The sequence below is a fragment of the Globicephala melas genome, chromosome 17 (genome assembly GCF_963455315.2).
Source record: "Globicephala melas chromosome 17, mGloMel1.2, whole genome shotgun sequence".
In the NCBI taxonomy this organism is placed as follows: domain Eukaryota; kingdom Metazoa; phylum Chordata; class Mammalia; order Artiodactyla; family Delphinidae; genus Globicephala; species Globicephala melas.
Genome location: NC_083330.1, coordinates 40,500,911 through 40,522,425, shown reverse-complemented (window position 1 = coordinate 40,522,425; position 21,515 = coordinate 40,500,911). Strand labels below are relative to the sequence as shown.

The 21,515-nt window shown below is 43.2% G+C and overlaps 1 protein-coding gene and 1 non-coding gene across 3 annotated transcripts in view; both read right to left on the bottom strand.

Annotated features, from left to right (window-relative positions):
• Positions 1–21,515, bottom strand: part of SDC2 (syndecan 2) — a 151,464-nt gene that overhangs the window by 67,690 nt on the left and 62,259 nt on the right. The gene's annotated exons all lie outside the window — the stretch shown is intronic.
• LOC115856705 (small nucleolar RNA SNORA38) lies at positions 4,718–4,848 on the bottom strand. The gene has a single exon (XR_004040953.1). It is a non-coding gene; the product is annotated as a small nucleolar RNA SNORA38 (small nucleolar RNA).

Here is a 21,515-nt window from a genome sequence, read left to right as displayed (position 1 = left end):
CATAAATTTGTTCTCTTAGCCAAAATTTATGTTTTGCTTACTTTCTTGAGACACAAACACACACAGATTAAAGAACATCCTAATGATGTTTGGGCAGCAAACCCCAAAGACAGGTCAACGTGGAACTGCCTTTCCTCTTAAAAGATCCTTATGGGGATAACAAAACTGATGGCAATCAGACCCACAAAAGTCAATGCCTTGGTCAGTGAACTGGCCTGGCTGACACAGCTGGGGACAGCACACATCCAGCTAACTGTCTGCTCTAACCGTACTTAGGGAAAATGAATTTCTTTAGCAACTGCTCATTCTGAAGACTTGAATGAATTCTTAGTATTTCATTCACTGCTCAGCAGAGAAGATCCTTCTGAAATATCAGAGCATGGGTGGCTGCAGAAGTTGCCATGGCAACTGCCCCTCCTTCAACTTTCAGCAATTAAGAAACTTAGTGGCATTTCTAACAATTTTCATGTGCAACAGAATCTGAGGCGGACAACCCTGCCATATAATACAATTTCAAGGTCCTTGAAGCAATGGAAAAAATACCTATATTTGCTTAAGGGAAATTCAAATAACAAGCTTCAATCAATCCAACCTAAGCAGAAAAATTCCCCCAAAGTAACATTTATTTACAGCAAAGCTTTTTTTTTTTTACTATCTTTAGTATCTTTCATTTAAAATATTTAATGTTTGTTTTTTAAAAAGTGCATTTGTATTTTTGATATATTTTCATATCCATTTTGTTATTTTTAGTATTATAAAACCGACTTCCAGGAATGGAAGCCCAATACATCACATAAGCTTTACATTTAACACAGCCTACAGGAAATAAGAGTTTGTGTTATGGCCATGCCTCAAGACTAAACGTTCGGAACCAATTAGGTCTAAAGTCAGAGGTCACTTGTAAATAAAAAGATTTTAAAGACATACTTTTAAGTGTATTAGCCCTTAAGGAATAGGAGAATGAACTTTTTCCCCCCTAAATTATCCTTAAAATTCATGGCTAGGTTATAGGCCCACTACAAAACACTAGGCTCATTAAAATAGCATTTGAAACCAGTACAAAATAAACAAAATACCCCAAAGCAAAAATCTTTCAGAAGAAAAGTTATTAGTTTCTTTCAATTTCCCTGAACACCTAAAACCAATGATTTCTATGCAGTCTTTTTGACATGATAACCACCTGATTTGCCTGATTTGCTATTTCCCCCCCACAGAGAACCCTGCTAGCCCTCAAGAGTACTCCACTGCGTGCCTCTATTCCTTAAGTATATTGTTTTCAGAATTTTTGGAGAACTCTGTGACATCTCTGAGATACCTGGACACTGTGAGATCCCGTGAACTTCAGGCTGGGGATCTCAAGCAGCCCAAGAGGCTTCTAGAATACAGGCAAGAGTTCAAACTCCAAGGGGTTTAAAATAAGGCTTATTTTTTCTCTTATCTTAAAAAAAAATTAGAAATTCCAGAACCACGAGCTTTCTCTGTTACTCTGAACCATTTATAAATTCTCTTGGTAAGGAAGAAAAACCTAACTGTCACAGTACAATCTATTTAGCCCCCTCAAATTTATCAAAATGTCATCAGAATTAATCAAGTTCCACCATTTTTCGTAACAGTAGACCCCCTACAGAAGTACTGCTAACGTACCAATATTAGGAGGCATGCTATCTAACAAAAGATGGAGGGTTCCTTCATTAGTTTATGAAGATAGATGGACTGGCTGGTTGACTAGCTATTTTATTACAGCCTGCCACTGTCAGCTTGGACTGGCTACCGAATATTCTGGTATAAAATTCCTCAACGAGGGACCTGAGGTTTGATGAGCTTCCCAAACAACAACGCACAGACAGACTTCCAGTGCTCTGGTCAACGGCAGACTCTTTCTCTAATTGAACAGAGGCAAAGCACATAGGAACCAATCCTAATTAGGCTCCTGGAGGCCAGGGTTCCCTCCCAACCTGGTACATCTGTATTTCTCGAAGCGCCCACATGGATGGAGCACAAGCTCCATGTAGCTGGGACTGTACCCATGTCACTCGCTGCTGCAACCCCAGCACCTACAGCCCTGCCACACACACACAAGGCACTCAATAAATACGATGACCACCCACATCCAGCAGGTACTCAGGAAATATCACGGAGCCATCAGTGTAACCCCTATGTGGGAGCATTCTGGCCGTAACCAGCCTTCACGTAATTATTCCTATCCAGAGCTGTGGCAGCCCCTAGTTCTGTCTTTCGGGAGGGAAATGAAAGGAAGAAACAAAAAGAAGAAAAAGAAAAGTTGGCATGAGCCATTCTATTTTCAGATTTCTCACCCATGAATCAGATTCCTCGTGGGGCAAGTCCATGTCATCTGATTACTTCGGTGCTCTCCATGGACATTTCCAGAAGTGTTCATAGTCGATGAACACAAATCATTCCTGATTGGGTTTTCCCCTTCAACATCATGCCTTTGAGCTGCATGAAAACGCCTTTTCTACGTTTCATAAAACTGCCTGATGTAACACTTAACTGCTGAACGACCATCTTTTTATAGTGTCAATCTCCCAAATCAAAGTAATAGATATGTATCTCATGCCCTGACATCACAGAGCCCCCTAATAACTGTCAGACTCTCCTCTTAACCTGCGGCCATTTTCCTTTCAAGGAAGTCAAACCAAGGCCTCGGGAGGTGCCTAGGAAGCCTCTCTTATTCCCGCGGACGCTCCTAAAGCCAAAAGATGCCCCTGCAGGAGTAAGTTACAACAGTGTCACTGGTACCGGTATGCACGGGGTTGTCAGCCCTAAGAATAGGGATGCTCAGCTAAATCTGAATTTCAAATAATGAATACTTTTTAGTATAAGTATGTCCCACTTAGCGCATAGGAGGTACTCATGTTAAAAAAAACTTGGTGTTTATCTGAAATTACATTTTAACTGAGAGTCCTGTATTTTATCTGTCAACCCTATGGGTGAGGGGGTAGGACAGTGAGACAGCAAAGAAGCGCAGTGAGGCTAGAGACTGTGATGAGGGGACTGAGAACTTGGGTGACAAAACTAAAGGGGCTGAAATAACTTAGAATGATGCTCAAAAAGTTTGTGGAGGAAGAGGGCAGAGGACGACGAACCTGAGAACCATTCATTGAAGGCCACCATGGAAAGGCCACTGGAGTGAAACAGCCTCCCATGGGCCACCACACAAGACTGCCCAAAGACAAAGGCAAAAAAATGCATTCTGAGTTCACTGTTGCACTCTGGCATCAATGAACTCAGAAGAGAGAAGTCACATTCATGGCATGCAGTCTACATTCCAGGCACCTAGCTAGTCTCTTACACCATACCCCTGATGGCTCACAACACCTCTAGCAGTTGGCTCCCACCTGGAGGACTGTCAGAGAAGGTGAAGGCACAGCCCAGGATGTACTCAGTCATATGTGGGCCAGAAGCCGTCTAGATTATTGGTACTTGCGGTCTTCGGAAAGCCGGAAGTTGGGACCTTTATCCCTCCTTCTTATTCCACGATATTCTGCAAAATAATGACTAGAATTTCATGTTAACTATGGGGAAAAATATATTTACCCATGTCCCAGGAGGTAGGCTTTCTTTCCCCCCCCCACACATATGAAAGCCCAACAAAAAGCCCCCTCAAAAGGCAGCCAGTTGGTGCCTGGCAAGAGTCACACTCCCTGGGGTCCCAAGCACTCAGGTGACTGCTGTTTATATAAAAGGTGTAAGTCTGAGACTAACAATACGGTAGTTCTTAGCTACACCTGAAGACCCCAACTGCTGCCTTCTCAATGACAATCGTGGCAAATAATAACAACAACTAACGTTTATTGTGGGTTTACTATGTGCCAGATGTTATTCTTAAGTCTTTGCGTTTATAAAAAGTATTTAATCTGTGCAACAAGCCTAGCAGACAGGTATTATTATTCCCCCACTGTATAGATGAGAAAAAGGACTCAGAGAGAGACTAAGGAACTTCAAGGTCATATAGCTGTTAGTGGCAGGTGATACTGGTCCAGAGCTACACAGCTAAAGGTAACGATGGAACAAATTGATGTGATGTCACAACTCTAGCACGCCATAAATTGTCCTAAATTGGCACACAGAGTTTGTAGTTCAGTCAAGGAACTGAAAATGAGATGCTGTGTTCCAGTGCCCATCTCGACTGGCACACACGTGGACGTACATAAGGCTGAACCAAGCCACGAATATACTAGAATCATTGAGTCATATTAAATAGTCGGTCAGTAAACATAAGGATGCAGGTGATGATGGTTCATGATGATATTAACATTTTTCATCTCCTTTTCCATCTTACATTTATCTCTTGAATTTCAAGAGCAAGATAACTCCCAAACTTACAGGTTTTAAAGGTTGAGTACATCTTTTTTTTTTTTTTTTGCGGTACGCGGGCCTCTCACTGTTGTGGCCTCTTCCGCTGCGGAGCACAGGCTCTGGACGCGCAGGCTCAGCGGCCATGGCTCACGGGCCCAGCCGCTCCGCGGCATGTGGGATCTTCCCGGACCGGGGCACAAACCCGTGTCCCCTGCATCGGCAGGAGGACTCTCAACCACTGCGCCACCAGGGAAGCCCTTGAGTACATTTTCGATTTGTGTAAATAAAATATTTTAAAATGGTTTGGTGTTTTTTACGTATACTGGACTGTTTTTAGTTTCATAACCTTCATTTTGCTGTTTTTTTTTGTTTTGTTTTTGTTTTTTTTTTTATTTTTCTATGTGGGATGGTTGATCTTGAGCCTGCAGGGAGCAAGCTGGCCCCAGACTTCTCCAAGTCCACATTTCTTTGCCTCCAATTCTTACGTGTCCAAAGACGGGAAACCACAGACACGCCTTTGTAGGAGGGTCATTTTGCTGTTTTTTTAAGCAACCTTTTATTCTTTGGATTGTTGAAAAGAAATATTCGTATAATTTCCTACTCTTAAGCATGTACTTCTCTTTTATATAACAGGGCAAAGAGATAATAAACCTCTGGGAAAACGTGCCCTATAAAAGGTCTTCATGGTCCTTAATGATCTTGAAAAAGATCATTCTATGTAAAAAAGAAGTCATTTCAGACTCCGACATGCTCCAAATTCTATCTACTATAACACATCACTAATTCATTGTATGACCTTGAACAAGCTATTTCACCTCTCTGGGTCTCAGTGTAAACACAGACGTCTCATTTGTAAAATGGGAGGGTTGGTTTAGGTCACAGTTCCCCAACTGGGATGCGCTGGCACACCTGTGCCAGGATTCTGATGCCCCTGGGCCCTCAGGGCATCTGGACAGAGCCCACTCTGGAGGCCCCAGAACCATTACCTCCAGCCAAAAGCGACCATTTGTTTCCCGGCAGTGGGCTGTGCAAACCGTTTCAATGTGTGCCATGATGTGAAAATGGCTGGGGAGCGCTGGATAAGATGACCTCAGGGTCCATACTACCTCTGACATTTTGTAACTCTAAATTTTAAGTCTGAGCTCCTGCCAGTGGCCAGCTACTAAGTGATTCTATCACCTGCAATGCGGAGCATGGCGCTGTATAATCAGGAAGCACTCAACAAATTTGTTACAATGGCTCAGAGTGCAGGGGCATCACTTAAGAAAACGACATTACTTTAAAAATTAAATATATAATTACAATGTTCTTTACTAGGGTTCTACCGACTGGAAATTTCGATTACTTAATACCTTAGTTTGTTATCTCTGCTCAGAATGTCAAAGCACCCTGTAGGACCCTAAAGTGTTCTATAAAAGAAAGTAATCTATATTTAGTATAGTTTTAATATAAGCAATATGATAGTATATCTAAACTTTATAAGTAATTACCATATGCCACAGTAGCCTCACTATTAATCAATCTAAAATTTTGCTTAAGAATTATAATGGCACGTCTCATTTCCCATGCGCCCGCCACTCCCATCGCTTAGACAAAGCAATTACATTTTTCAGAAAATTAAAATGTTTGGAGTCAATCAAAAGTACCTGTTTAAGAAGCCAGAGAAAATAGGGGTTAAACAGATTTAATGTCTATAATGTTTATCCTCAAAGTAAAGCAAAGCCAACAAAGGGTGAAAAAAAGCCCACATTCCCCAATCTGATTTAAACTAATAGGTTGGAAAGTTCCAGGCAACTCATTACCAGAAAGATGTAAATAAGCAGGTGGGGGCTGGCAGAGGAAAAACAATAATGACTAAGGAAGGAGAAGGGCTGCCATATAAAGGACAAGTTAACAGAATCTCCATTACTTAGCTGAGCGGGCACAAGGGACATCTAACTAAATCCACACCGGGGATCAAGAAGAACAAAGAAAGAAGGATTATTCCGTAATTCCAGAGATCCCAGGGAAGGGAAAAGAGAGAGAAGAGAGCATCTGGGGAGGAATACGGGGCAGAAGACTTTTCTGGTGAGCTACCCTTGAGTAAGGAGAAGGCTTCTAACTCCCTTGACAGATAGGTCTTCTGCTTAAAGATTACTTCTCACACCTTAAACCAGCCTGAGCAAGAAACCCTGGGATGAAAATGCCCAGGGATATTTACATAAAGAGAAATGGGTCCGGGTTTGGTGTTTTACTTTTGTTAGAATCTTAACACTGACAGCCGCAAGTGGCCACCTGTACTTATGGAGTTTTGGAATATAAGGACGGCTACAGGGAGAATTTGTTTTTAAAGACTATTCTTCTGTTAAACTTAACCCACTCCTAACACAGCAAATTTAAAAGATATAGAACATTATAAATAAGAGAATAAAACTACCCACCACCAGAAACAATTACTGATAACATTCTGATGTATTTTCCACCATTCATTTTTTAACACGCTATTGAATATTGAGTGGAAAGGGTGAGTGGTTTATTATGATATTTGAAATCATCTCCTTCTCCACCTAGCTTTCACCTCTTGAATTTAAGAATAGAACAACTTGCTTCACACAGGTTTGATGCATTACGTGTGATTTGTGGTAGTATTTGCACGACTCACTGGGGGAAAGAAATGGCTGCCGTTGGCTGGAAGTGACGGACCTGTGGCCTCCACCACAGGCTCTGTCCAGCTGCCCTGAAGGCTCAGGGGCATCAGAATCTTGGCACAGCTGTAGCACGGCATCCCAGTTGGGAAACTGTGAGCTAATCCAACTCTCGCATTTTTACAGATGAGGATACTGAGACCCAGAGAGGTAAAGCACTTGTTCAAAGTCACCCCGTGGGGCTTCCCTGGTGGCGCAGCAGTTAAGAATCCGCCTGCCAATGCAGGGGACACGGGTTCGAGCCCTGGTCCGGGAAGATCTCACATGCCACGGAGCAACTAAGCCGGTGTACCACAACTACGGAGCCTGCGCTCTAGAGCCCGTGAGCCACAACTACTGAAGCCCACGCGCCTAGAGCCCGTGCTCCGCAACAAGAGAAGCCACCGCAACGAAGAGTAGCTCCCGCTCGCTGCAACTAGAGAAAGCCCGCGCACAGCAACAAAGACCCAATGCAGCCAAATTTAAAAAAAAAACAAAAAACAAAGTCACCCTGCGACTTACAATGTGAACATTTCAGAAACTGGAGTCTAGGATGACTTGTTTTTTACATAGGATGCCTCATGATGATCTTCTAGAATATTAAGGATCATAAATCCCCTTCATAAGGCATGTTTTCCCCGATGGTTTATCTCTTTGCCATATTTTATATGGAGAAGTAAATGATTAATAGAAGTAAATTATAGATATCTCTCTTTTGGACAACCCAAAGGCCAAAAGGCCTTTGTTATTTTAAAAAACAACAACAAAACTAAGATGAAAAACCAGGGTTATAAAACTAAAATTAGAGATTTTCATTTTGAAATAATTTACACTAGTTTTTAAATAGTAACATTCCCCCAGTATATGTAAAATCCAAACCACTTAAAAATATCTAGAATTTATTTTAAATTACATTTCTTTCTAGAAAGGATGTATCCTAATGTATCTAGAAAGGATGTATCCTAATGCAAATACCAAATGGGTATTTGCATTTCCTAAAGCTTGTCTAATATAGGATAGAACAATGAACACTTGTTTGGGTTTGTATTTTTTGGTACTAGTGATCATTACTGTCATTTGTAATTCCTCGGTAAAAGGAATAATTTTCTATATTCAAGTTGAGCAATCACTAAGTTTCTTGCTTTCAGGCTTTAAAAGATAACCTTCTTCAGAGATCAAATATCCCTTTTTTTCTGTTTTATATAAAAATATATAACCCAAACCACATGAATATATTTTGGTGATGACCTGAGGCAAGGATCTAAATAGGTTGTGTGTGTTTTTTTTTAAACTATCCAATTTCACGACCTCCTTTACCAGATAATCTGGACCTTCCCCCAAGGACTTATCGTGGAATTGCTATTCCACACTGAAAACTTCTGAGAGGTGTTATTCTGTTTGATGGTTTGAATATTTTTACTCCCACATCATCCTCTTTTATTATAGCTTTACAGTAAGTTTTAATCTCCAGTAGTACAAGTCCCCGTCTCATTCCTTTTCCAAAGTAAAATATATATATGTGTGTGTATATATGTGTGTACCTATACAAACATATATATTCTTTCAGATAAACTATAGGATCAGTTGAAAAACACTTTTTATTGAATAGAGTTTTGAAGACTATATGCAAAGAACTCTTAACATCTCAATTTTCTCTGGTCACTTAACATGAATTATTGCACTCCTGTTCCAAACATTCAATGACTTTTTTTTTTTTTTTTAGTGTACCTTGCTGACTTGTCCCAAAGATATTGATTCTCAGCTCATCTGGAGACTCAGCACATAGCAGGTTTTAAAACTCCCTGTTTTTAAACCCAGCAGATCCAATTCCACCTGGCAGATTCGAGCCCCTCCCCCTCCCCCCCACCAAATAGCGTGCAGGGCTGCCCAAGGAGGCCCTGGGGTATCACACAGCGGAGGCACCAAGGCCAGATCAGAGGGCCCTGTGCCGCGGCAGCAAGGAGTGCGGACTTCACTGGCGGCGATAGGAAGCCGCTGAGGGCACTTTAGTAAGGAAAGTGCCGTGATCAGATTTCTCTTTTAGAAGGATAAATTTAGCCGTGAGAGTGGACAGCTAGCTTAGTGTAAAAGCATCCAACAGAGGCACAAGAACAGCTGGGAATCTCCCGCAGTACCTGTTCTAGACAAGCAGTGACCAGGACAATGGCAACGGAAAACAAAGAATGATTTTGGTGATATTTATAGCACTGCAGCATTGCCTCTATTGCTACGTAGAGTACATCTGAACGCTCCAGAAGCAGAAATAATGAAGCTCGAAACTTGTCGCCAGGCATGGTCTCTCCCCACATGTCAGTAAGCACACTGTCCCTCCTCCCCTTGAGGTACATTCGCTTGACCAGTATTCACTGAGCACCTACTACGGGTCAGGCACCATGCTAGCTGTTGAAATAAATCCTGGATGGGTCAGTGCCAAAAAATCAGCAGGTGTCACAAGAGAACGAAGGATATGACTCTGACATCCAAACACCAAGTGTTAGGAACCGGCGTCACCCGGACATCAGGAAGACTGCTGCACGGAGCCACCATCTTCCAGAGGACACCTGTCTCTCCACTCCAGGCCAGTGGCCAGGCCCCCATCTCCCCCTGCAGATCCAGGAGCCCTGTGAGTGCCTTTCAAGCCTTCCTTGAAGCGGTATCACCATCCCGGTTTTACGGATGGATCAACAGAGACAAGCGAAATCAGGCGCCCCGACCATGGCTACATGCAGGGGGATCAAAACAGAACCCAATTTTGGATTCCCTGGCTTGTCCACTTTGTCTTTGTGATGTATCCCAAGTATTTACGAAGGCCCTTAATTCTCATGAAGAAAAAGGAAGGGCTTTTCCCCACTTTTTGCTCACTGTTTAATCTCCTCCCCTTGATGGGGGTGTGGTTTCCACAGCTCTCTGGGCACAATCCACCCACTGTTAACAGGAGACCACCCTCTTGGCACTCGTGTCATCTAGAAAGAAGTTTCTCTATTTCCCCCATAGCACTGAAAACAGACTAGAGACATCTGCTCCACCGTTTTTTTTTTGTTTTTTTTGTTTTGTTTTTTTTGCGGTACGCGGGCCTCTCACTGTTGTGGCCTCTCCCGTTGCGGAGCACAGGCTCCGGACGCGCAGGCCCAGCGGCCATGGCTCACGGGACCAGCTGCTCCGCGGCCATGCGGGATCCTCCCGGACCGGGGCACGAACCCGCGTCCCCTGCATCGGCAAGCGGACTCTCAACCACGGCGCCACCAGGGAAGCCCTGCTCCACCTTTTTAACGTCAAGGAAAGGAGTGAAGAAATTTCTGCCTGTAAGGTGTAACAAGAATCACATATTGTTATATAATAACAGGGTGGTTTTAGCAACTGCTTTAAGGAGATCAGCTCTGTACATCAAGCATGCAAACTTGTAACTTTTTCTCTGGCTTATGTAAAATGATTTTTGATACTTCATTTTCTGTAAGACTTAAAAGTCTGCATTCCCTTTAAAGATTCCTATGTTTAAAATCAGGAATCACAAATAATCAGTATGTATTCACTGAATTCTAACCTCCTTAGACCTATAACAAAAATAGGTACAAAGCCACTTTGGGGAGACTGCCAGGCCCAAAACATCAAGAAAGGCAAAACATGCCTCCCACTACCCGTCATGTCCAAGAGTCAAGGCCACGTCTACCATCTGACGCTTCATAAACTTCAGACCGAATGCTCAGTTTTGCTAAGCCTGTCCTTCAACCTCGCGAGGAGACTGCTTTCCTCACCTGTGAAACAAGGTCAGTGATGCCCACCCCACACAGTTACTGTGAGGAATGACCTTGATAAGTGTGAGAAAAGCTCTGTAAGTTATGAAGGGCCATGAAAACATCCTAGATCCCTCCCTCTGGAGGCACTGGGACTGCTCCCCTTTCAGTTACATGAGTTAGTTGTCTTAATCTGATTTTACTTATGGAGAAACTAAGGCCAGACAGTGCTTTTTCCAGGGCAGGCGGGCATCTAACAAATCAAGAGAAAGCCCCCAGAAATGAATAAAGACTGGGGAATCCAATAGTAAGGTATGATCTTAGAGGAGTCTAACCCTTCCAAGCACCGGGGTTTCAAGCTGTCAGAGTTCAACAAACCTGCCTGGAGGGTAGACCAGCAGAGGAAGATTTTATCACAAGAAAGCTTTAAGGCGAAGACAAAGACTGAAGGAATTGGGCCTGACTTCTAGCTCCCAGGGCAAGAACCTTGTCCCTGCTCCCTAAGCGGCCCACGGATAATGCAGTCCAACCAAGACAGCAGGGGTAGGAGGCGGTGCAGCCTCAGTCTAACAGGAAGGCGGCTCTGTCGAGGAACTTGTCCAGTGACCTAAGTGGACTGCCCAGTGCTACAGGGAACGAGGCCGACCAGTATTAACCAAGCACAGCTGGGAGGCTGAACATGGAGCTGCTGTGGAAAGAAGGCCGCATCAACCCCAAGGAGGGCGTCTTCCAAGGTGAGAGGCAGAAGCTTCTCTAGGATGACCAAGTTCAAGACAAGGCCATCTCCTGCCCTAAGTGACATCATACCCAAACCAGAAGCCTCACCACTGCTTGCCTCCAGATTGGCCAAAGATGAGAGTGAGGATGCCGTAGGGAGAAGGAACGGGCAGCCAGGAACACTCAGGGGCACTTGGGCAGAGGGAGAAACCATGACTGGGATTTGCCTGAAGAAGGGAGAGCAGGCGTTCCAGCCACTTCTCTGGAGTAAGTTGAAGGACAAAGTCCAATTTTATATTATTGTGACCTAATTCCTCTGATATCCCCCAAGCTCACATGGAAATTCGGATGACTTGTTAAATAATGGCCCAAGTCTTGTCTCCGGCAGATTCTGATACCGTAAAAGACTGTAATTATTGGAAAGTCTTCAGACCTCACAGCTTTTCAACAGTGAGCAGTACACCACACAAAAATAAGAACCATCCGCCACCCACTGAAGTGCACATGACACTCCATTAGGTCCCATTAAACAGTCCAGTGAAGTCTAAGGGATTTATTAGGTGTAACCACAGCCATGCTCTGACTCCTATTGGAAAGGCGGAGAGGGAGGAGGGATGGTTTTTAAATATTTCTCGAGCACGTTGATAACAAGCCTTGCAGCGCTGGCTCATTATTCCCAGCCGCCCTGCAATCATTAACCCGGGCAGCGGGAGCGGGGTTGCGGGGGGGAAGCGGCGGGGGGGAGGGGGAGGGGGAGGGGCGCGGAGGGGGGCTGTCAGACAAAGGCACCCAGTCCCCCGCCCAAGAAGCCTTCCTGATGCTGCCTCCAGCTGTGACTTGCAGGAAGCCCTAACGTCTACATCTGAAACGAGGAGAGCTGAGACCCTAAACTGGAATAGCTAAGTGAAATTAGTTCTGACTGGTTTTCATTAAATCTTTTTAGCCAATTGTCAGTGTGCTTCAGAGGAAAAAAAAAAATTATATATATATATATATATATATATATATATATATATATATATACACCCCACATGTTCAACAGATGTAGGCTGAATCAAAGCCGAGCTGAGCACAGCAGCAGTGAGCTGCAACTCCCCCAAACAAAAGGTCAGCCACAGATAATGACATCCCCCGAGTGATATATGTGCACATTAGAAAGTTAAATTTCATGAAAAGAATGTCCAATAAAGCCATCAATTTTATTTTTGGTTCATCTGGCTTCAGTTTCTGCCTCCGGTCGTTGGGCTCCAGGAAAACAGCCCCGGGCAGGCACCTGGATTCACTTGGGGACGGGGGCCCTGGTCCGTGAACTACGACATTCCACACATACTTTCCCAAAGCGAGCACTGAAAGGCCTGCTCCCTACTTCTTAGCTCACTGTCTGTACAACATTCCCTGCCCTTTGATGTGAAAGAAAAATACTCTGCTTTACAACATTCCCTTCGACGGGGCTTTTTCTGAAAGAAGCCCAAACATCCCCACCCTTGTGGCCACCCTGTCGGTCCCAACACCTTGGGAATGAATGGCTATCTGAATGTTACAAACACTTGGAGCGAGTTTACATCCACTAAATCCTGTTACCCTGGTAATATTTAAGGGGAGAGAGATCATTAGCAGAATTCCCCACAATTTTCCTTGAAAAAAGCCCACCTCTTTTGGGGGTGGTGAGGGTGGATTCTAATCCCACATAGTTAAGAATTCCTCCATCCTTCTTAAAGTGCCAGAGTAATTTGCTTTTAAACGCACATTTAAACCAACATTTTATAATGTTGCTGCTGTTTTCAATGAGTTTCCTCCCCTTCCTACCAGGCATCTCGGGCTAGAATAGCCGTCCTGTACAGTCACCTCCTACTGAATAATTATAATAGTGGGCCAATTAAACTAATCACCTTTCCATGTATTTTTATCCGGCTTACAGATGTAAATCTCCCCCAGAACGCCAAGAATGAAAGGCTCCTCTCTAACAGTACCTAGGACTCTGAGTACCTCTCCTGGAAGAGGCCCAAGGCACCAGGGGCAAGCTTAACTCCCAGCCAAAATTAATAAGTCACGTTTTCAAACATGGGACATTCATGTATATTCACAGCATACATTCCTCTTTCTTCTTCAAGGAAATCTAAAGGATCTCCCGTTATTATTCCTTCACTGCTTCTACACTTCAAAAGCCTGAACTTCATGTTAATGTGGTTTAGCTGAAGCAGCTAAACGACACTGAATCCTCTAAAAAGAGATTACAGACGATGACAGCGCGATGCAATGTGGGATTTTTAGCTGCTCGGAAATCCATTGTATACATTTTGGGAAGAAAAGAAAAAAAAGTTTTTTAAGAGACTTCAAATTCAGAGGTTTATCATTGCAGTGTGAGCTATTTGCTACGGAGCAACTGAATTAATAACTCCTCGGAGAAACTTCTCCTGATGAATTACGCAGAATCATCTGGCTCTGCAAGGGAGGACACATTGCCATTCAAAGGCCAAGTGACAAGCAGTGAAAGGGAAAAATTCCAACCCTAGGCAGAGAGCAGCAGGTGGCAAAGACACTTCATTTGTGTGAAACTAATCCAGAAATAGACATATACATCCCCTTCCCAGAGAAAGCTTCCACCTGAAGAAGGTTGCTTCTGGGCAAGGTGACAATTTGGAGGCAGTACATACACAAAAGTCATCTTACGCTACACATCCTGAAACTGACCATTCTGCTCAAAATATCCAATTAGAGAGACTAATAACTATCTCAAATAAAGATCACAGATCCCTAAGCTACTTCCCCTCTCTTATGAGTCTAAATGGCTCTTCAAAAAGTTTTATAATATATCATAAACTGGAATAATTGCCTTCAGAGAAAATCACTTTAGTTGCCTCCTTTGATATCATTACAGCATTAGAATAGCATTGAGAAAGTGTTTCTCAAAGGAACAAAGAGCCACTGCTATCAATTAAGGGAAACAAAGGAGGAAAGGATTCATTACCTTTTGATAACCTTCTCTTCCCAAAGTTCCCAAAACTCTGTCTTTGGTGAAGAAGAAGGATAATAATCTATAACTTCTTCTTGTGCCCTAACTTTTCTCCAGTCGAGGGGGAAAAAAAATCAGGTAACTAACTACTTGAAAAATTCACTCGTAGGCAACAGGTACTTCAAAAGCTTGTCAATCAATAAACGGACTCAGGCATGTCCTAATTAGACCACTAAATAAAAGACATTCCCAAGGCATAGCTCTAAAAGAAGACTCCCACATTTGCCTGTTTGGGATATGCTCCAGACCTCCCGTCAACCCCTTTATTTTCAGCTATAGACGTCACCAAAATCCTAGAAAGAGAATAAATGCAAAGGAAGACATTCCACTGTTATCTCAGTAGGGTATCCTAAATGTAGTATTTTCTTTTAAGTCTTGCAGAAAGGATGCTGAGACATAGAAAAGGATGCTCAGCTCACACGCAACATAACCTTTAAAAGTGAATAAAGTAATGAAAAACCCCACTATTAAAAAGTATAAAAATAGGTTCCAGGGACTTTCCTGGTGGTGCAGTGGTTAAGAATCTGACCGCCAATGCAGGGGGCACGGGTTTGAGCCCTGGTCCGGGAAGATCCCACATGCCGCGGAGCAACTAAGCCCGTGCACCACAACTACTGAGCCTGCTCTCTAGAGCCCGCGTGCCTAGTGCCTGTGCTCCGCAACAAGAGAAGCCACCGCAATGAGAAGCCTGCGCACCACAACGAAGAGTAGCCCCCGCTCGACGCAACTAAAGAAAGCCCGCGCGCAGCAACAGACCCAACGCAGCCAAAAATAAATAAATAAATTTATATTAAAAAATAATAGGTTCCAAATCCACTTGGCATGTTAGTGAATAAGATCATCCTGATTTTTCTCTCTTCCTTAGTCAAACACCCTTTTAGGTCAACAATGATACCCAGTTCCATTATACCAAACAAAACTCTACCAGTTCAGTCCTTTAACTGGCCAAGAAGGGAAAGCATTCACATTTCAGTGACATCCCTGGATTTAATGTATTATTTCCTACAAGAAATTCGCTTCCCAACCTTTAAAAGGAAGAAAAATGGGGATCTTGTTTCAACTACAGAGCAGGGAAAATTATCACTTCCCAACACAAATGTGAAACAAACAGCCACACATTACTCTCCAAGAACTCTAGACAGCCATCTTCTTTGACGAAGCCTTTTGTTACCTGGACACCATTAGGCTCAAGGACCCCACACACATTCTTCAGCACAGATAATGTGAGCCCACCTACCTTCTCCAGACTGGAGGCCATAAATCCTCAGAGGTGGCAGCCCTGCTCCCGACACCACCATTGTTGAACAAGAGTTCTTTATGTAAACATCCTTCCTAGTTTTCAGAACAGGCTTCCTAGACTCAAATTTTCCCTCCCAACACCTCTCTACTATGCCTGTTCTGTCTTTAGGAATCATACACAGAATTTACTGGAATAATCTATATACTGGTCCAGTTATTAGGATTTACACACTGCGGAAACACTACTGCTTTAAAGAAAAATCTGAATGTGGCTGGTTAGCTCATAACTCCAAATGCTTTTTTAAAGTCTCTTCTCTTTCGGCTCAATTTTCAAAAATATACAACGTATTACGTATATTAATGTGAGAATCGTGTCATTAAGAATGTGGTGCTGCAGGGAGATCAGCTCGGTGCTTTGTGACCGCCTGGAGGGGTGGGATAGGGAGGGTGGGAGGGAGGGAGACGCAAGAGGGAGGAGATATGGGAACATATGTATATGTATGACTGATTCACTTTGTTGTAAAGCAGAAACTAACACACCACTGTAAAGCAATTATACTCCAATAAAGATGTAAAAAAAAACAGCAGAGAAAACTTGGAGAAAAAAATCTACTGCTTCCCAACCCTAAATTCAAGGCAAAATATGTGCCTTTGACTGTCATTCGCCTAAGTTAATTATCGGCAGAGTTAATTATTCCATTCTCCAGACCACTGTGAATGCAATTTAGGGAATAAAAAGCCATAATAATTTTCCTGAGGCTTCTGAGAGAGTGGCCACAGGACTCCTGTAATCATATTATGAGCACGCAAAGCCTCAGGGTTGTGCCAACAATTGAGAAGTTCGTACCAAGAAATGAAGAGAAATAAAGGGGGGTCTCTTGCTATCATTTGACTCTTGAATAAAGCTATGCCTGAGACATATTTGCTTTTGGATTATTCAGCTTTGTGAACCTCAGAATTCTTTAAGCTAAGTTAAATTAGTTGAAAGAAAAATGCAACTTTGATAGATGTTGGTGCAACATCTTGCTAACTTAGGTATTATTTCCTTCAACATGTACATCAAATTTCTTCTCTACATGGGTGTCAAAATGTTGTAATTAAAAAATTTCCTTATTTAAGAACCTTAAAAAAAAAAAAAAGAAAGAAAGAATGTGGTGCTCTACAAAACAGCTGTAATCCGGGGGCGAAGAGACCTGGATTTCAGTCCTGACTAGTTCTCTTTGGGCAAGTCACTTAACTTCCCCAAGTCTCTGCTCCTTCGTCTCTAAAATTAAAGGGTCTTAAAAGGCACAATGCAGTTCCGAACTTCTGCAATCAGGTTGCTTCCTAGATTGTTTTCTCAAATCCAATCTTCAAAAGCTCCACCTTCTTTTAACCCCCATATTGTTTTGGCTTTTGCCCTTGGGTGTGCAGGGGAAGAGTCTTTTGTTTAAAAGACAGCCCTGATGTTCCCCAGGGGCCCAAGGGTTAAGGCAGGTCTCCCGGAGCAGGATGTGCATAATCAAACTCAGACAGCAGCTGCAGAGTTGGAGATAATCCTAAAAGGACTACTTCAGACCTCCTCTTTCTCTCACAGTGAAACTGCCTGGCACCAGGCCTGTTCCGGCTGTTTGGACCTTATGTTTTCGGCACATTGCAAACAACATCTTCTGTGGATTCAACTCTCAAAATGCCAATGGATTTTTCTGTTTTGCTTTTTCAAGCTGGCTCTCCAGAAGCAAATACTTAAAAGACATAAGTATGCACAGTGTCCACACGTTCATCATATATAAACAGCTCGGGATGAAAAAAAGAGAGTCTTTGAGGGGCAGGGAGGTAGGGCTCCTTATTAAAGGGATTCTTACTGTCCCTCTGTTCACTTGGACAGATAATCTTTCATGAAATAGCAAAAGTGACTAAAACAACAAAAATCACCCATTTAGAAATTGCTAAATTTATGGATCTCACACTAATTCCTAATAGTGACCTAGTGTTTCCACAAAGTCAGAACCTCTCTCCACTTCACTTCCATGGCCCTCTGAAGTAAAAACAATTCCAACTTGCTCCCCTGGAAATACAATGTGAACAACAGCTTAGCTTTGTAAAATGGGTTCTATTTGTAGATTCAAGAGAGCTTTTTACAATGTGTTCTTTTAAAAGCAAAAAGGTTGTCATTACAAAGTTTTCTTGGCAGGATTCTTACACCAGCTCTACCTGGCAAAAGTTTTCATGTTCCAGGAAGTCCTGTGGGAAAAGTGAAGAGGATGTGCTATGAGAATCACTTAGTTTCAGAACACAAGTGTGGACTGCCGCAGCCAAATTAGTGGTCTGTGTGAATTATAAGAAGCTATCAATTTGTTCATAAAATTAAAGTTCTACCACTAACTTCTAAAAATAACATAAATTAGGATTTACATTTCTTTGACATGAAATGTAAATTTAAGATTCTTTTTTCTCTCCAAGGTGTCCAAGGTAAAAGAGGTATCTCTTAACAATTTGATGTAATTACATGTTCTCATATGAGATCTATTTTGTCGTTGCTTTAAAGTTTCTCAGGAGGGGTGCTGGGAAGATGGCGGAAGAGTAAGACGCGGAGATCACCTTCCTCCCCACAGATACACCAGAAATACATCTACACGTGGAACAACTCCTACAGAACACCTACTGAATGCTGGCAGAAGACATCAAGCCTCCCAAAAGGCAAGAAACCCCCCACGTACCTGGGTAGGGCAAAAGAAAAAAAAAAAAAAAAAAAACAGAGACAAAAGAATAGGGATGGGACCTGCACCAGTGGGAGGGAGCTGTGAAGGAGGAAAGGTTTCCACACACTAGAAACCCCTTCATGAGCGGAGACTGCGGGTGGCAGAGGGGGAAGCTTCGAAGCCGCGGAGGAGAGCACAGCAACAGGGGTGCGGAGAGCAAAGCGGGGAGATTCCTGCACAGAGGATCGGTGCCGACCGGCACTCACCAGCCCGAAAGGCTTGTCTGCTCACCCGCCGGGGCGGGCGGGGCTGCGAGCTGAGGCTCGGGCTTCGGTCGGAGCGCAGGGAGAGGACTGGGGTTGGCGGCTTAAACACAGCCTGAAGGGGTTAGTGCACCACGGCTGGCTAGGAGGGAGTCCGGGGAAAAGTCTGCACCTGCCGAAGAGGCAAGAGACTTTTTCTTCCCTCTTTGTTTCCTAGTGCGCTAGGAGAGGGGTTTAAGAGCGCCGCTTAAAGGAGCTCCAGAGACGGGCGTGAGCCGCAGCTAAAAGCGCGGACCCCAGGGACGGGCGGGAGACGCTAAGGCTGCTGCTGCCGCCACCAAGGGGCCTGTGTGCGAGCACAGGTCACTATCCACATCCCTCTTCCTGGGAGCCTGTGCAGCCCGCCACTGCCAGGGTCCCGGGATCCAGGGACAACTTCCCCGGGAGAACGCACGGCGGGCCTCAGGCTGGTGCAACGTCATGCTGGCCTCTGCCCTTTAACCCTGTCCTGTCTGAGTGAAGAACAGACGCCCTCCAGCGACCTACACTCAGAGGCGGGGCCAAATCCAAAGCTGAGCCCCTGGGAGCTGTGAGAACAAAGAAGAGAAAGGGAAATCTCCCCCAGCAGCCTCAGAAGCAGCGGATTAAAGCTCCACAATCAACTTGATGTACCTGCATCTGTGGAATACCTGAATAGACAACGAATCACCCCAAATTGAGGAGGTGGACTTCGAGAGCAAGATCTATGATTTTTTCCCCTTTTCCTCTTTTTGTGAATGTGTATGCTTCTGTGTGAGATCTTGTCTGTATAGCTTTGCTTCCACCATTTGTCCTAGGGTTCTATCCGTCCATTGTTTTTTTTTAAAAAAAAATTTTTTTTCTTAATAATTAATTTTAATAACTTTATTATACTTTACCTTCTCTTTCTTTCTTTCTTTCCTTCCTTCCCTCCCTCCTTTAGACAACGAATCATCCCAAATTGAGGAGGTGGACTTTGAGAGCAAGATTTATGAGTTTTTCCCCTTTACCTCTTTTTGTGAGGGTGTATGTGTATGCTTCTGTGTAAGATTTTGTCTGTATAGCTTTGCTTCCACCATTTGTCCTAAGGTTCTATCCGTCCCTTTTTTTTTCTAAATAATTATTTTTAATTCAATAACTTTATTATACTTTACTTTATTTATTTTACTGTATCTTCTTTCTTTCTGTCTTTTTTCCTTCCTTCCCTCCTTCCTTCCTTCCTTCCTCCTTTCTTGACTACTTTCCTTCTTTTCTTTCTTTCATTTCTTCCTTCCTTCCCCTTCCTTCCTTCCTCCCTCCCTCCCTCCCTCCCTCCCTTCCTTCCTTCCTCTAATTCTCTCTACTTTTTCTCCCTTTTATTCTGAGCCGTGTGGATGAAAGGCTCTTGGTGCTCCAGCCAGGAGCCAGGGCTCTGCCTCTGAGGTGGGAGAGCCAACTTCAGGACACTGGTCAACAAGAGACCTCACAGCTCCACATAATATCAAACGGCGAAAATCTCCCAGAGATCTCCATCTTAACACCAGCACCCAGCTTCACTTAATGACCAGCAAGCCACAGTGCTGGACAACCTATGCCAAACAACTAGCAAGACAGGAACACAACCCCACCCATTAGCAGAGAGGCTGCCTAAAATCATAATAAATCCACAGACACCCCAAAACACACCACCAGACATGGACCTGCCCACTAGAGAGACAAGATCCAGCCTCATCCACCACAACACAGGCACTAGTCCCCTCCACCAGGAAGCCTACACAACCCACTGAACCAACCTTAGCCACTGGAGACAGACATCAAAAACAACTGGAACTAAGAACCTGCAGCCTGCAAAAAGGAGACCTCAAACACAGTAAGATAAGCAAAATGAGAAGACAGAAAAACAGCAGATGAAGGAGCAAGATAAAAATGCACCAGACCTAACAAATGAAGAGGAAATAGGCAGTCTACCTGAAAAAGAATTCAGAATAATGCTAGTAAAGATGATCCAAAATCTTGGAAATAGAATGGACAAAATGCAAGAAACATTTAACAAGGACCTAGAAGAAATAAAGATGAAACAAGCAATGATGAACAACACAATAAATGAAATTAAAAATACTCTAGATGGAATCAATAGCAGAATAACTGAGGCAGAAGAACGGATAAGTGACCTGGAAGATAAAATAGTGGAAATAACTACTGCAGAGCAGAATAAAGAAAAAAGAATTAGAAGAACTGAGGACAGTCTCAGAGACGTCTGGGACAACATTAAACGCACCAACATTCGAATTATAGGGATTCCAGAAGAAGAAGAGAAAAAGAAAGGGACTGAGAAAATATTTGAAGAGATTATAGTTGAAAACTTCCCTAATATGGGAAAGGAAATAGTTAATCAAGTCCAGGAAGCACAGAGAGTCCCATACAGGATAAATCCAAGGAGAAATATGCCAAGACACATATTAATCAAACTGTCAAAAATTAAAAACAAAGAAAGCATATTAAAAGCAGCAAAGGAAAAACAACAAATAACACACAAGGGAATCCCCATAAGGTTAACAGCTGATCTCTCAGCAGAAACCCTACAAGCCAGAAGGGAGTGGCTGGACATACTGAAAGTGATGAAGGAGAAAAACCTGCAACCAAGACTACTCTACCCAGCAAGGATCTCATTCAGATTTGATAGAGAAATTAAAACCTTTACAGACAAGCAAAAGCTGAGAGAGTTCAGCACCACCAAACCAGCTTTACAACAAATGCTAAAGGAACTTCTCTAGACAAGAAACACAAGAGAAGGAAAAGACCTATAATAACGAACCCAAAACAATTTAGAAAATGGGAATAGGAACATACATATCAATAATTACCTTAAATGTAAATGGACTAAATGCTCC